At 33.3% G+C, this 14,603-nt stretch overlaps 1 protein-coding gene across 1 annotated transcript in view; it reads left to right on the plus strand.

Moving 5' to 3' along the window:
• The window catches only part of Erbb4 (erb-b2 receptor tyrosine kinase 4), a 681,070-nt gene that overhangs the window by 165,831 nt on the left and 500,636 nt on the right, over positions 1-14,603 (plus strand). The gene's annotated exons all lie outside the window — the stretch shown is intronic.

The following is a 14,603-nucleotide window of genomic DNA, read 5'->3' on the forward strand; positions in this document are numbered from 1 at the left end:
TTATTTGAAAACTTCAGCTGTAATTAATAAGAATATTCCTAAATAAAACAGCCACAAGCATAATAACCTTTACATATGCTTGCCAGGCATTATTCTGGGCCCTTTCACATGTTATCTCACTTAGTCAGAACAACACCAGGGTGTGGTAAGAAGGCTCTTTGTCCCTCGGGGAAAACTGAAGAAGAGAAGTCCACGCCCCAGAAATTTGGCCCTGAAACCCACGTTCTTAAGCAACTGGCTATGCTGCCTCTCAAGTGTGAAATTAAAATTATTTAACTTGAATGTGAAAGGAAATCAATTTTGATATAATGGTTCCTCTCACATATGTTTTTAGTGCAATATGACCTCAGTTGCTGTGAGTCTAATAGATCATAAACTTAGGAAAAAAAACTGTTGGTAGACAATAGCTTCTACTACTGGCTCTAAAAATAACTAATTGGTTAATCTTGCATCCATCATTTATCCTCTCCAGATCTCAGTTTACACAATAAAGATCATGGGTAGTTTATTAACTTCATGGTGCTACCTGGAGAAAGTACCCCAAACTAATTGGTTTTAAATGATAGAAATTATTCTGTCATGGTTCTGGAAGTTAGATGTCCAGAATCAAGGAATCAGCAGGACTAATTCCTTCTGTGTGCTCACAGCAAGATCTATCCCTTGCCTCCCTTAAAAGCTTCTGGTGGTTGCCAGCAGAGATCCAGTTCTTGGTTTTCAGACACTGCCCCTACCTCTGGCTTTGACTTCACGTAGTGAACACGATCTGCCTCTGTGTCTCTTTTCTTGATAATTGCCATTCTGACTGGAATGAGATTTTGATTTGCATTTCTCTAATTGCTAGAGATGTTGAACATTTTTAAATATATTATTGATAGATTGTACGTCTTCTTCTATGAAGTATCTGTTCAGTTCCTTTGCCCATGTGTTGATCGTGTTGTTATTGTTGTTGTTGTTATTATTATTATTATTATTATTATTATTATTATTGGTGTTAAATGTATTGAATTCTTTATATGTCCTGAGGATTATTGCTCTGAGGTACAGTTGGCAAAGATTTTCTCCCATTCTTAGGCTCTCTCTTTATGTTCTTGATAGTCTCCTTTGCTTTGAAAAAGCTTTTTAGTTGGATTCCATCCTATTTTTTGGTTCTTGATTTTACTTCTCTTGCTTGAGGAGTCTTGTTGAGAAATTCAGTTTCTAAGCTGATATGATGTAGGTTTGGGCTACTTTTTCTTCTACAGGTTTCTGTTCTAATGCCTAAAGCTTTGATCCACTTTGAGTTAAGTTTGTACAGGGTGAGAGATAGGAGTTTAATTTCATTTTGCTATATATGGATTTCCAGTCTCCCCAACACTATTGTTCAAGAGACTATCTTTTCTCTATTGTATTTTTTCGGCACCTTTGTCTAGTATGAGATAATTGTATTTATGTGGGTTTGTCTCTGTGTCCTGTTCTGTATCATTGGTCTACATGTCTATTTTGGAGCCAATACTATGCCAGTTTTGTTTCTATAGCTCTGTAGTATAAGTTTTGATATTTTTATGTGTCCTGCTTCACGTTTCTCACTGAGGATTCTTTTGGCAATTATGGATGAATTTGGCCATTTTGTCAATATTAATTCTGCCTATCCAAAAACATAGGAGATCTTTCCATCTTCTAATGTATTCTTCACTTTCTTTCTTTGTAGTTCTGTAGTTTTCACCATAGAGGTCTTTCACCTCTTTTTTTTTAAGACTGATTCCCATTTTTTTTTAAATTTTAGAGGCTACTCTGAATGGAGAGTTTTCATAATTTCTCTCTTAGTTGATTCATCACTGTTATATAGGAATACAATTTATTTATGGATGTTCATTTTATATCTGCTACTTTCCTGGATTCATTTATGACTTCTACAAGTTTTCTAGTGGAGTTTTTTGGGTCTTCTAAACATAGAATTATGTCATCAACCAATAGGGACAATTTGATTTCTTCTTTTCCTACGTGTATCCCTTTAATTTCTTTCTTTTTGTTAGATATTTATTTAGATTTGAATATTTTAGGGAGAATTAATTTTATAATGATTTAATTTTTTAAAACACCCAGTACCACAAAGTGAAAATAAAAAAGAGTAAAAATAATATTCTTTTGTAATAGCTTTCTTTTCTCTTTATTCCACCCTCTCTTCTCCTTCCTTTTCTCTTCTTCTTTCTTTCCTATATTTCACTCTAACACATTCAGACAAATATCAATATCATTGTTAGTACACTAATCTTGGTAATTTTGTAAAATAACATATTCTGGGTTAACATTGTAAATAGATTTCTTACATTGGTAAGAGTCTTCTTTGACAAGACTAAAATGTTTATCAATGAGTACATTATATGCTTTTATTTTAAATTCATTTTTCCTAACTTTCAAAAGTGTTGCCTATACAATGAAATAATAACACTTAAAGTACTATGGGTTACATTTTTTAACATGGTTTGAAGTTTTTTTGTCCAATGATGTAGAAAAAGCTATATATTATTTTTCATTTTGTTTGATTAACATTTGTTAAGAGCCTTGTTTGTCCCATCAAAGTGCTAGGCATTGAGGTCACAATGCTGAATTCAGTGCAAAATTTCTGCCTACAGTACTTCATGATACAAAGATGCAGGGTACAGAGTTTATACTACTATTACTTACCAAGAAAGTATCTTAAATTTTTTTGCTAAGTATTTTAAATGGTTCATTTTCTTTCTCTACCTTTTGAATTTGGGGAGAGCATAATATGCTGTTTTAAGGATATTTCTTTTCATTTTATATTATTTAAATTATTTTACTTCTGTATTCTGAATGCTGATGTTCTCCCGCTCAAATTCATATCTTATGATCCCAAATTTGAAGTGATAGTACTAATAAGTGAAACCTTTGAGAAGTTATTATGTATTAAAATCTCTACCCTCAGTATTAAAATAAATGCCCTTAAAAAGATGCTTGAAAGAATTCTTTGTCCTTCTGCCATGTGAAGAAACAGCCAGAAGGTACCACTTTTGAGAACTGAGCATGCCCTTACCAGTGACTAATCTTACACTTCCCAGATTCCTTAATCTTAGACTTGCCAGCCTCCAAAACTGTGAGCAATAAGTTTATGCAATTTATACATTACCCAGTCTAGAGTATTTTGTTATAGCACTAGAAATAGATTAAGTCATTTACTATAATAGTGTGCATAATAGACCTATAATCCACCACTATTCCTTTACAATAGAAAAATAAGATTTTAAACATCTTACAAATCATTAGTAATATAATGTTATTAATAATTTTTACAGCATTCATTTCTCTAGAAGATCTTATTCTTGATTCTTTGAAATATACTTAATTGAAGCGGTTACTTGATTATCAATAAATATACTTTCTAAATGCTTGAGTTTACAATTTTAATTAACCTACAATTCTAATACTTTGAATCACATACGAATATTTTCTGGTTTTAGTAATGGTTTCTAAAAAAAACATGCTCTGAACTTGACTGCTTTATAGATTGGTGTATGGAAAAAGATTGTGATTTTGTGTATTGTCAGTAAGGCTTTTATTCTTTGTAGTGTATCCTGGAAAATCATCAGAGTATTTTTAAAAATACATGACAAAATAAACTAGCAATAAAGAAATACTCCTTGGGTATGGATTGGATAAACTGTATCTATGTTAAAATCCTACCAGAAGGCAAGTTTATTTCTCACCCAAGCCTGCTCTTCTCCCAATAATTGGAACCACTATTTACGCAATTTACCTAAAGAGAACTATGAGGGTCAACTTCCCTCACTCTTCCCTAAATTTTACCCATCACCAGTTGTATAGTTTTCCTGCTTAATATCTATTAGTTGCTCTATTTCTCTCTATTTCCATTGCTTTTGGCTTTTCCCACTGAGAGAAGGGAAAGAACAGAACATAGAGGTATGGAAGGTTTTGGGAAAATTTAATAGTTTGGTGTCATTACAATATAATATGCATTTAAGATAAAGACTAGAGGTCCAAAATGGCTTTGAATGCTGTACAAAAGAATGTGAACATAAATCTGTAGGCATAGATAAACTACTGAAGAATTCTAAGTAAGTTTGGATTTTATGAATTTACTATTGAAAAAGTAGCCCAGCAGTTTCCAAAGTACTCTTCACTTCAAGGTTGTGTGTGAGAATTTTGCCGCTTATGTATCTTTTTATTTAAAATAATGCAAAACAAATAAGCTGTCCTAACATGTGGTTGACACTGGTGCCTTGACTCAGTTTGTATATGAATAAATGTGCCATGAAGAGCCCTTATCACAATGTGCTTTGAGGGAGAGTGCATAGGTAGCCACTTGTGGCTTCCCTCACTGGTTTTCTTTCAGCATATTTCTGAGTATTGCAGATTGTATTCTGGTTAAGTTGTTTTTACAAATAATGTCATTTAATTTTATCTAAAATAACACTTCACAAAATAGATTAAGTTAAATTTTCAGAAAACCTTGTGTTGAAGAGTAGTTACAAGTGAGGGAAAATGTATTGCTGACCTGATACTTCAACTCCTAACTGTTCTTCAACTACATGGCAACACTTAACAGCAATAAACAATGATGATCTCTTCACATCTGACAAGAAAGCAGCAAATAACCGAAAGAAGTAAAAACACTATATGAAATATGGGTTAAATATACATATATATATATATATATATATATATACCATCTGTAATTATTAACCTACAGGTATAATGTGTCTCATTTGAGACATAAGCCAGCCAAAATATTTGGCTTTCAGAATTTGCATGATGTTTGCAAACAAAGCATTTATAAAATAAAGAAAAATACATAAAAGTTTTCTGTAAATGTTTAAAGTTATGTTTCTCCAGTTACATTAAGCATAAGAATTAAGGTTTTCAAGGTATTTTTGAGGTTATATTAATAAAACAGCACATCTATAAATAGTATAAACCATATGCATTAGACAGGCATGCTCAATAATATTTTTGTTATGATAGAGGTGTGATATTTTAAGTAGTTGGACATTATGTAGTGAATAGATTAAGGAGATAAGAACAAGGAGAAGGCATCTAATTGGAATAATTTTTAATTTTGTTTTAATTTTTATTATTAGGTAACATTTGTACATTTTTATGAAGTAAGAATACTTTTTGTTAAGTGGCTGATAATTCTTTGTATCTTTTGGTCTATTTTATAGCAATATATTTGGCTAGAAAATTCATTACAAAACCTTTCTTTCCTAAAATACCAATGGATGAAATCGACCAAATATATGAACCTTGCATTTTATATTCAGACCTTCATTTATTAAGAGATAAATTGATGTAGTCTCATATAGTGGATGAACATCTGTTGTTATTTCAGGCTCTTTCAATGAGTCCTGTTTTCTCTACTGATATATTTGCAGAAAAAGACTTATATAGGCTTTCTCAGTTAAAAATAGTCAATGAACACATGTGAAGACATGAACAAAAATGTATCCAGGGGAAGAGACAGTCCTACAGCATTCGTTAATCAACAAATAAATTGAGTAACTCCTAAAAGGTGATTGCTAATCAAATTCTATCAAGAGGAGACAAATTCTGATCTAGTGAACATAAAATTTATGATATGTAATTGAAAGTAATAATTTTTTAAATTGTTTACTATTGCTTTTTCTTCATAGCCTCCATTCATACCATACTTCTTAATATTCTCAAACTTACCTGACAAAAATTGTCTCTTCTAGGTTACCATAATAGTTAACACATTGCATTTATTGTATTTTTATTTGCTCATGTATTTTTATTTGCTTATTTAATACATAGTAAAAATTTTAATGGTGAGGGTTACATTTTATTTATGTGTATTTTAGCTTCTAAGAAAACTATAGTTATATGCCATAGGTGTTCAATGGAATACTTTGTACTGAAAGGAACACTAGTATATTGACTTATCAACTATAGAAATCAGTATCAGGAACATTATAGGATTTGTATATTGTTTATATTTCTGCTGTTGTGAGCTGTATTCAACATTGTTGAAGAGAACTTGAATTGATATATAATTCATTCTAATACTCAGAATTTTCTGTAGACTAATACTATCCTTCCAAAGTGCATGTGATTTAGAATTTGCAATTGGCTGCCTTATTTGCCACTAAAGAAGAAAGATGAGATTATCTAATCAGTATAGACTGAGAACTTATATTCTTTCAAAAGACTAATTTTTTTGGTGAGTGTGAACAAAAAAAAAATTGAAAAGGAAAAGTTTTCTGAAAAAAAAAAGCAGGACTTCTTAATATTGAAAACTCATACAGAAATATATATTAATATAAAAAATTAATTCTAGGAGTATATTTTATAATTTAGCAAAAATTGGTATCCATATTTTTGTATGTATTATTTGATATGTTAAAGAAAAGCCACTTAAATTTATTAGTATTGATACCTAAATACATTTAAACTAGCAGCTTCATTTTGAATTGGAAAGAAAATACAAAATTTACTATTCCATCTTGGTTATGGACTCTAGTCACCCACTCCATCTCTGACAACAAAATCCAGAAGGAGAACAATAATTCACTGCTAGGAACACGGTGGAGGATCAGTTTTCAAGCAGTTCTAATTTAAATGATTTGTCATTTGAGTAAATGAGTTGATTAAGTAGAAAGATTTGTGATGTTCTCAATTTTTCCTCATGTAGGAAACAGTCCCTTATATACAAACATTATTTAAAACAAAGGAACAGCTTTTAGAAGTCAGTATATTTCCTGGGCCTGTAAAAGTAAATACATGTGGTAATGCAAATGGCACTGATTAACTGTTGTGCTTTGAGAGGAAAAGATTATATCAGAGTATGAAGCTCAGTAAAAATTTTCAACTACTGGCGTTGGTTTAACTTCAGTTTAGTCAGCTGTTTCTATGATGCATTGCAAGTCAGGGCTTTTATGAATAACTAAGCAGTTATTAATAATTTTCTAGCATGTTAATCTCAAAATTTGATACTTATTTCTTTTGAACAAACTTATGCCTTCACACTTAACTTTCCTTTGGTCACCACACCTGTAGATGATGCGTCATCTCCCTTGCCCCAGGACTAAGTCTCCTGTCATTTGTGTTCACAGGAAAAAAGACTTGCCCAGAAATTCTTTCAAAATAATAGTCCATATCGTTTAAATTTTATTTAAGTTTCCAAATGACCACCTTATCTCTTAGTGTCCAAGAATCTTTAAAATAATGTTGCCACTCAATGTCGTGTTGAGGAAGCTTCAGTGCCAGTGGTCCTGCCTAATTGGGAATATCATCGAAAACATATATTCAAGGAATTGGCTTGATGTTTGTGATTTAAAAAGAGAATGAAAGTCCAATGATTGACTGGTCAATTTTGGGTGGGAAAAGATGTCTAAAATGTCTAATATTCCAATTAATAAATGTTGAGTCATGCAAACAGGTAAACAAGTTCTCTTTGTCACACTTATGGGTTTGTGAGGGAAAACATCAGAGTTTAAAATGTAAACAAATAATTAAATATCTGGTTGGAGATAATAAAATTATCTGATGTGAATTACAGCAGGTGAAACTGAGGATTTATCAAATTATTAACTTTTTATACTCCAACCTTCTTGGCTGTCTAGGTCAGATAAAAAGAACAAAAAGAAAAAAGAACATTCAAGAAAAAAAATTTAAGTTAATATTTTTAAAATTAATAACCTTGATTAATTTTTATAATTACCAAAAGCTCATTTTGTCAGAAATAGAACTAAATTCTAGAGTAGTCCCCCAAATAAAATTGAACAGCCATGCATTTTAGTGCTACTGTAAAAAGTTATTAACCTTATATTATACTTCAAGCAAGTATGTGGTTAAAAATAAACAACATATGTAAAATTAATTTATCAACTGCTGTAGGAAATTTGTTCATTTTAGCCTATGCACATCTGACAATTTCTTGTCAAGTTTTTAGAAAACAATGTGAGAGCTCCACTCCAATTTTCTGAAGACTGTCTTGAATGAAAATTTAGTAATTCTAAGAAAGACATTCCTAGGGTGTAGAGAGAGGTTATTTATATGATTATTTGTTTGTTTGGTTGTTTGTTTATTTTGGCCTATCGTATTTTTGTGTTGATGGAAGAAGGAGCTGGTGATAACACCATGTACATTGCTACTGTCATGAAAACCCTTGAAATTCTCAAACAGCCATCATTTTATAAGACATAGAAATTAGCATTAGCATTGTCTCAAAGCTTTCTTTCTTTTATTCCCCTCTATTTGGAAAATTACACAAGTGCTATATATATTTTTTCTTTTCTTTTTATTTTTGGAGGGCAGGATTACTGGGGATTGAACTCAGGGCACTCGACCACTGAGCCACATCCCATCCCTATTTTGTTTTTTTTTTTTTTTTTTTAATTAATTTTTATTGTAGGTTGTTCAAAACATTACATAGTTCTTGATATATCATATTTCACACTTTGATTCAAGTGGGATATGAACTCCCATTTTTACCCCATATACAGATTGCAGAATCACTTCAGTTGCACAACCATTGATTTACATATTGCCATTCTGGAGTCTGTTGTATTCTGCTGCCTTTCCTATCCTCTACTATCCCCCCTCCCCCCTCCCCTCCCCTCTTCTCCCATCCCTATTTTGTATTTTATTTAGAGACAGGGTCTCTCTGAATTGCTTACTGCCTAGCTTTTGCTGAGTCTGGCTTTAAACTCTTGATCCTCCTGCCTCAGCCTCCTGAGCCATTGCAATTACAGGCCTGTACCACCACTCCTGGCACACATGTGTTATATCTTTTGACTCTAGAAACTGAATTAGAGAAAACAATGATATTCAAAGAATAGATAGATATCTAAAAAGTTTTGAAAACTTAACCACTTTAGTCTGGGTCTATGTAAGATGATGAAATGACTCCTGTGTAGTTGAGTGACACCTTGATGTCCATCAATTAGGATGCTAACTTACCTTGAGATTACCAGAGAAAGAGTGGATGAATATAGCACTTGGGACACAGTAAGTGCTCCAATAGGTCAACACGAAACTTCCAGGGAGTTTACCACACGTGTTTCTTATCCACATAAAGTCTAAAGCATTCCTGTCTATAATGGGACAGTCAGGAGTCCCCCATGAATAAAAGGACCCCTTAGACAAAGGGATGCATGCTTTTCAAGAGAAATAAGACAGCCAAGCTAATTTTCAGTCTTATGGAGTTAACAGACATAAGAGAAAATTAGGAGTTAAAATGAATGTGCACCAGTGTTCAATCAAGACAATGGGAATGAGATAACATTCCAGAAGAAGGGAGGCTGAAAAGTCAGCTCAGTCTTTTGAGATTATGTGGTGAGCAGAAATGCCAGCTCTGAAAAGAAGAATATTAGAAACTTTCCTAGATAAGAACAACTCCAGGTGGAGAGGGGGAAAACACATGCATAGAATATTAACCCACAGTTACCTTTACCTCATTAGCATAGTAAGACTCATCCCTGAGTGGAGACTTAAGATGGTAGTAAAACTCACAATGGAAGAGCACAGCGTGGCTGAGGTCCGCCTCTACACATGATGGCATCAAGTGGTCAAGGTCTTCCCTATCTTGTGGATGCCATGAAAGCTATTCACCTTTTCTCTTTCCTTGTGTCAGCCTGGGATCTCTGTTCCCCATGTTAACTCCCTTTAGGCTTCAGGCAAAGGACCCTCCACCTTTTTTCCTGTGGGAGCCAGCCTGATATACTCCTGCCAGTGCCTTGACTCCCTTCAGCCTCAGGCACAAGTCCCTCAATGAAACCTTGTCTGTGCCTACATTTGTTTGGGGTTCAGTATTTGTTTCTACAACTCTGGATCTAAGAATCCAAGTTTAGGAACAAGAAGATGATCATTTAAAGACCTGGACTCCATCTACTTGTTGATTCCATCTTCCTTAAGAGCTTTTGCGTCTTCTGTATTTCACCAATTGCTGGGGAACTGTCAGACAAGTTTTCAGACCCAGAAAACTGATTTAGGATCCTGGCAGTTGGAATAAGATGCAAGATGCAGTTGGAAAAGTAGACATTCTTTATTTAGAGGTGGTTAACAGCCCTCCAGGCTCCAACTTCAGCCCCATTTTCCCGACAACCAGTTTTATTTAGCCCCCTGAGTCATTTCTACGGGATTTTTTTTTTTTTTTTTATACAGGCCAAACAAAAAAGGCACATTGCCAGCAGGTTACATAAGTATGCACATGGTCACAGGGGAATGTTTATGACCTTGACTACCTATGAGGAATCGGAGTGCTTATGATTTGGGCTACATACTAAAAACATAGCCCACTGGAAGCCTTGGTGAGGGAGCCTAACTATAGCCATCTTTAGCCTGCCCTTTAGGAAACCACACAGAGAATCAGAAATTGAAAAAGGTGTACAACACTTTCCTCTATATTTAAATAGTCTTCATTCACTTAATTGGAAGGTAGGCTAGGAAATGTCTAGTGTTATGGGTAGGATGTGAGGTATTACCCCAATGCTCCTGTGTTATGAAGGAATATTCAGATGTGAAATGTTTAGATTATGGGAACCATAAAGTAATCAGCCCATCCTGGTTTGAATGGACTAATTGGAGTAACTGTAGGCAGGTAGGGTGTGGCTGGAAGAGGTGGATCACTGGGGACTTGCCCTAGAAGGGTCCCTCTTCCCTGGGGTTCCTTCTCCTTTCCTCTCTCTGCTTCCCTGCCTGGATGTCCTGATTAGCTTTCCTCTGTCACACTCTTCCACCATGATGTGCTGCCTTACTTTGGGCTGAGAGCAATGATCTAGACTGACTATGGACTAAACCTCTAAAACTGTGAGCTGAAACAATCTTTCCTTCCTCTAATTGTTCTTATCAGATTTTTGATCAAGCTACACAAAGCTTACTAATGAACTCAGGGAGGGAATTTTCAACTTGTCATAGTGAAGGGGAAAACATATTAAGTTTTAGAATGCACAGTGGCCATAGAGAATAAATGCAATTATGTAAAATGCCTATTACATTTTATAATTTAAATTATTGAGTAAGATGAATGAAAAGAATTGTCACAATCAGGGAGGCATCACTTACATTATTTTTTATTGATTTAGAAATTGGCGTATTATGAGATTGAAGTGTGAATAGCTGTGTTTAGAATAGCCTAAATTGTTTGAATGTGGACAGTTTTTTTCTTTGTTCTTGTCAACTAAATCACTAAATTATCTTCCTCCTCCTCTTCCTCCATCTCTTCCTTCTCTTCTTCTTCTTTTCCTCCTCTTCTTCTTCTTTCTCTTCCTCCTCTTCTCTTTTTTTTTTTTTTTTTTTTCCAGTATTGGGGATTGAACCTATGGCTTTGAAGGCTAGGCAAGTGCTCTACCACTGAGCTATATCTCCAGCACTTTTTATTCTGAGACAAGATCTCACTAAATTGCCCAAGCTGGCCTTGAATTTTCAATCTCTTGCCTTAGCCTCCAGAGTATCTGGGATTATGGGTGGCACCACTCCTAGTCTGAATCTTCTTTTTTAAATCACATTTTTAAGGGCAATATTTTAACAAAATAAGGTCTAATAGAGAAGTTTCCAAGAGGAAAGAGGAAACTCTGAGAAGTTAATGCAAAAAATCAAAAAAGTTATCAAAACCAATATTTAATAGATCTATTTTAGCAGTTTAGCTAAAAGCCACAAACCTAATATATGTACACACAAGAGTGCTTCATGATAATTTTTCTCTTTTTGAAGAAGAAATAAAGGGACTTATCCAGATTTTATAACTGCAGGTTTACAGAAAGTTCTAAAGTCAGTCTGTCTTGGGGGAACCAATGACATCTCACAGGCTCAATTTTCCCATCAACTTCAGAGAATGGCTCCTGTGTTAGGGGGTATGGCCACCAGCAGCTACCAGATTATGAACCCGTTTAGAGTACAGGTCATTTCCTCCTTAGCTGAATCTTGTGGGGGATAACCCCTTGCTACATCTCCTCTTCTTTCTTGATTGTCTTTGGTTGGAGTTTTGACATTGCCTTAAATTGTCTTTAAAGACTTCAGTAAAAATTTTAAGAATGACATTCATTTAATAACTGTCACTCCAGATTATATAGTCACTCTTAAAATTCTTTTTTTTTTTTAATCACTAGCCCAAGATCACACAGAAATATTTTAGTCCTTTAGTGTCTGTTTTCTTTACCTGGAATATGTGACTTATAGATATACAATTGATTATCAGATACTTCTTCAGAGATTTAGCTTCTTTTTTTCCACTTAGCTATTTTAGATGTTAACATTGATTTGTTGACTATAAATGATTGTATTTTTATTTGGTTTTCATCAAATGATTTTCATAATGATATTTGTTATCCAACAAAAGGGCATGCACACACACACACACACACACACACACACACACACACCCCTAGAAAAGAACAAATCCAGGACATGAATCATATTTATCATCGAAGCAGATCTAATTGTTTTAATGGTAATTTCCTTTTGATTACATCTCTGCAGTGAAGCTCTGTATGGCTCACTCATTTCTAAATCGTAGCTACAGATATTCGTTCAACTTCCACCCCCAGTGGTAAAAACTTGGTTTCTGTGATATCCTGCAGCTCAAAAAAATAACACAATAAAATAAATGATGACTTTTTAGCCAAGATAAGAGATGTAAAATATTTTAAATTCTATGAATGAACAAGGAATGAAGCTAATTAATTAAAACTGTCGGGAATTTCTTTGAAGCAGTCTGTGATTAAAGGCAAGGCTTTATCCTGGAACAATTAAGTAAATTTGGCCTCAGGTATCTTTGCTCACTCCCCAGGGAATGAGTGATGAAATTCTGGTTGAACGTTGTACTTTATTAGAGATTTATCTATTTTAATTGATTCAGCTTGATTATAAAACTCAAATGGAACAGTTGATGCAAAGGACATATTATGTTAATATGTAAACCTCCCATGAGTTAACTTTAATTTCAACAAGAGAAGAAAACATAACTTGTCTGGCTGCTTTGCACAGATGAATACAAAATAGTAAAACTGAAATGAACTCTAATAGATTGTATGATCAAGAATATTTTTCTTATGTTAGCTGAATCTTAAGTAAAATATTCTTATACACCCATAGGTAGGCACAGAAAAGATTTTCAGAATACACATTACATAGAATAATGTTGATAATGAATAATTGACCAGTGGTAAGGAGACTAGTTTTGTTTGCAATTCTTTCTTTTTTAGATGAATGTTATGGTTGAAAATTAAAAATGCATAAATCCCAAATATCAGCTTTGTTTTTTTTGAGACTTGCATGGTTACTGATAATAAATGCCTTGGCATTTACAGAATTATTTTTTCTATGAATTCTGGTACTAACAACATTTGAAAAATTGTGTACAAGAAGTAAATGAACTGAAGGCAATGAGGCACACCCTGGAGCAGGACTTACTAATATTGATAAATAGTCAAAGAATACCCTCTTGAGTAACAAATTAGCTTATCCTTTCAAAGAATATAATTAGATGAAAATGATATGAACTAAATTAGCAGAGCATAAGCCTATGATTTATAAGTTATCTTTTTCAAATTGGTGGTACCCTCCTGCTTCCTTGAACACATTTTTTTTTTTCCAAGTAAAGTGGTTCAGGGAAGACAGCAAGGTGTTACTCCAAAAGGCAGATCAGGGGACAATGATTATTGAAAGCATAGTTAGGTCTCTGTTTTAATGTTTGTCACCAATTCTTTAGTATCCTCTGTAACGAATTTTAATAACATTACTTCAACTAAGCCAAATCAACCTTTTCCAGGATTTGATTTTACAAAATTGGTATGATTGTTTTTCCTTAAGATCAGATATTTAAGAGTGGAAGGGATATTTTTTGAGTCTTATAAACATTATACAAATTTTAAGAATTTGAAATCACAGATTTTGTTAGTTTTTCGTGGTGATCCCATTAGTATATATATTTCAACATAGGGATTGGATACTTATATTCTGTAGGATGAAAATACTTAGAGAGATGGATTTTTAGTTGTTGTCTTTATTTTTAATGGAACATTTTCTTTCAGTACAAGTAAACTGGAAGGAATCTTGGAAATAGTATAGCATTATCCTTCATTTTATTTTTTTTTCATTAACAAAATACATTTATTACATACTTTTCATTAAATGGCTGGGATTCAAAATGTTGGAGATTTGATCAACTCAACTGAAAAAATACTAACAATAATCTTTTTTAAGAGCCATTCAGAAGAATAAGCTCAATGTTTCAAAGTTATTGTGGCTTTGTGACTTTAAATTATAATACTAACTTTGTAACTTTTTAAAAATTATAATACTAACTTTGTGACTTTTAATTATAATCCTATTCTGAGTAATGTGTAAAACACAAGTTTACCAAATAACTACATTCAACTTAGAAAATAACTATCATGAATTGCTGTCATGGGTGTGCTGATATAACAGCATCAGGTACTTACACACACCAAGAATGTGAAGTAGGACAAAATACAGACACTCTTAACTCTAGTGCTTGTTACAGTAAATAGGCAGAAAAGAATCCTTTTGTGAAGTTGGTGTCCACGGAAGAAAAGGAGGATGGTGTAAGGACATTTTGAAATTTAGAAACCAAACAAAATCCCTTTCCCAAATAATTTACCCACTCT

This window comes from Callospermophilus lateralis, chromosome 9 (genome assembly GCF_048772815.1).
Source record: "Callospermophilus lateralis isolate mCalLat2 chromosome 9, mCalLat2.hap1, whole genome shotgun sequence".
In the NCBI taxonomy this organism is placed as follows: Eukaryota; Metazoa; Chordata; class Mammalia; order Rodentia; family Sciuridae; genus Callospermophilus; species Callospermophilus lateralis.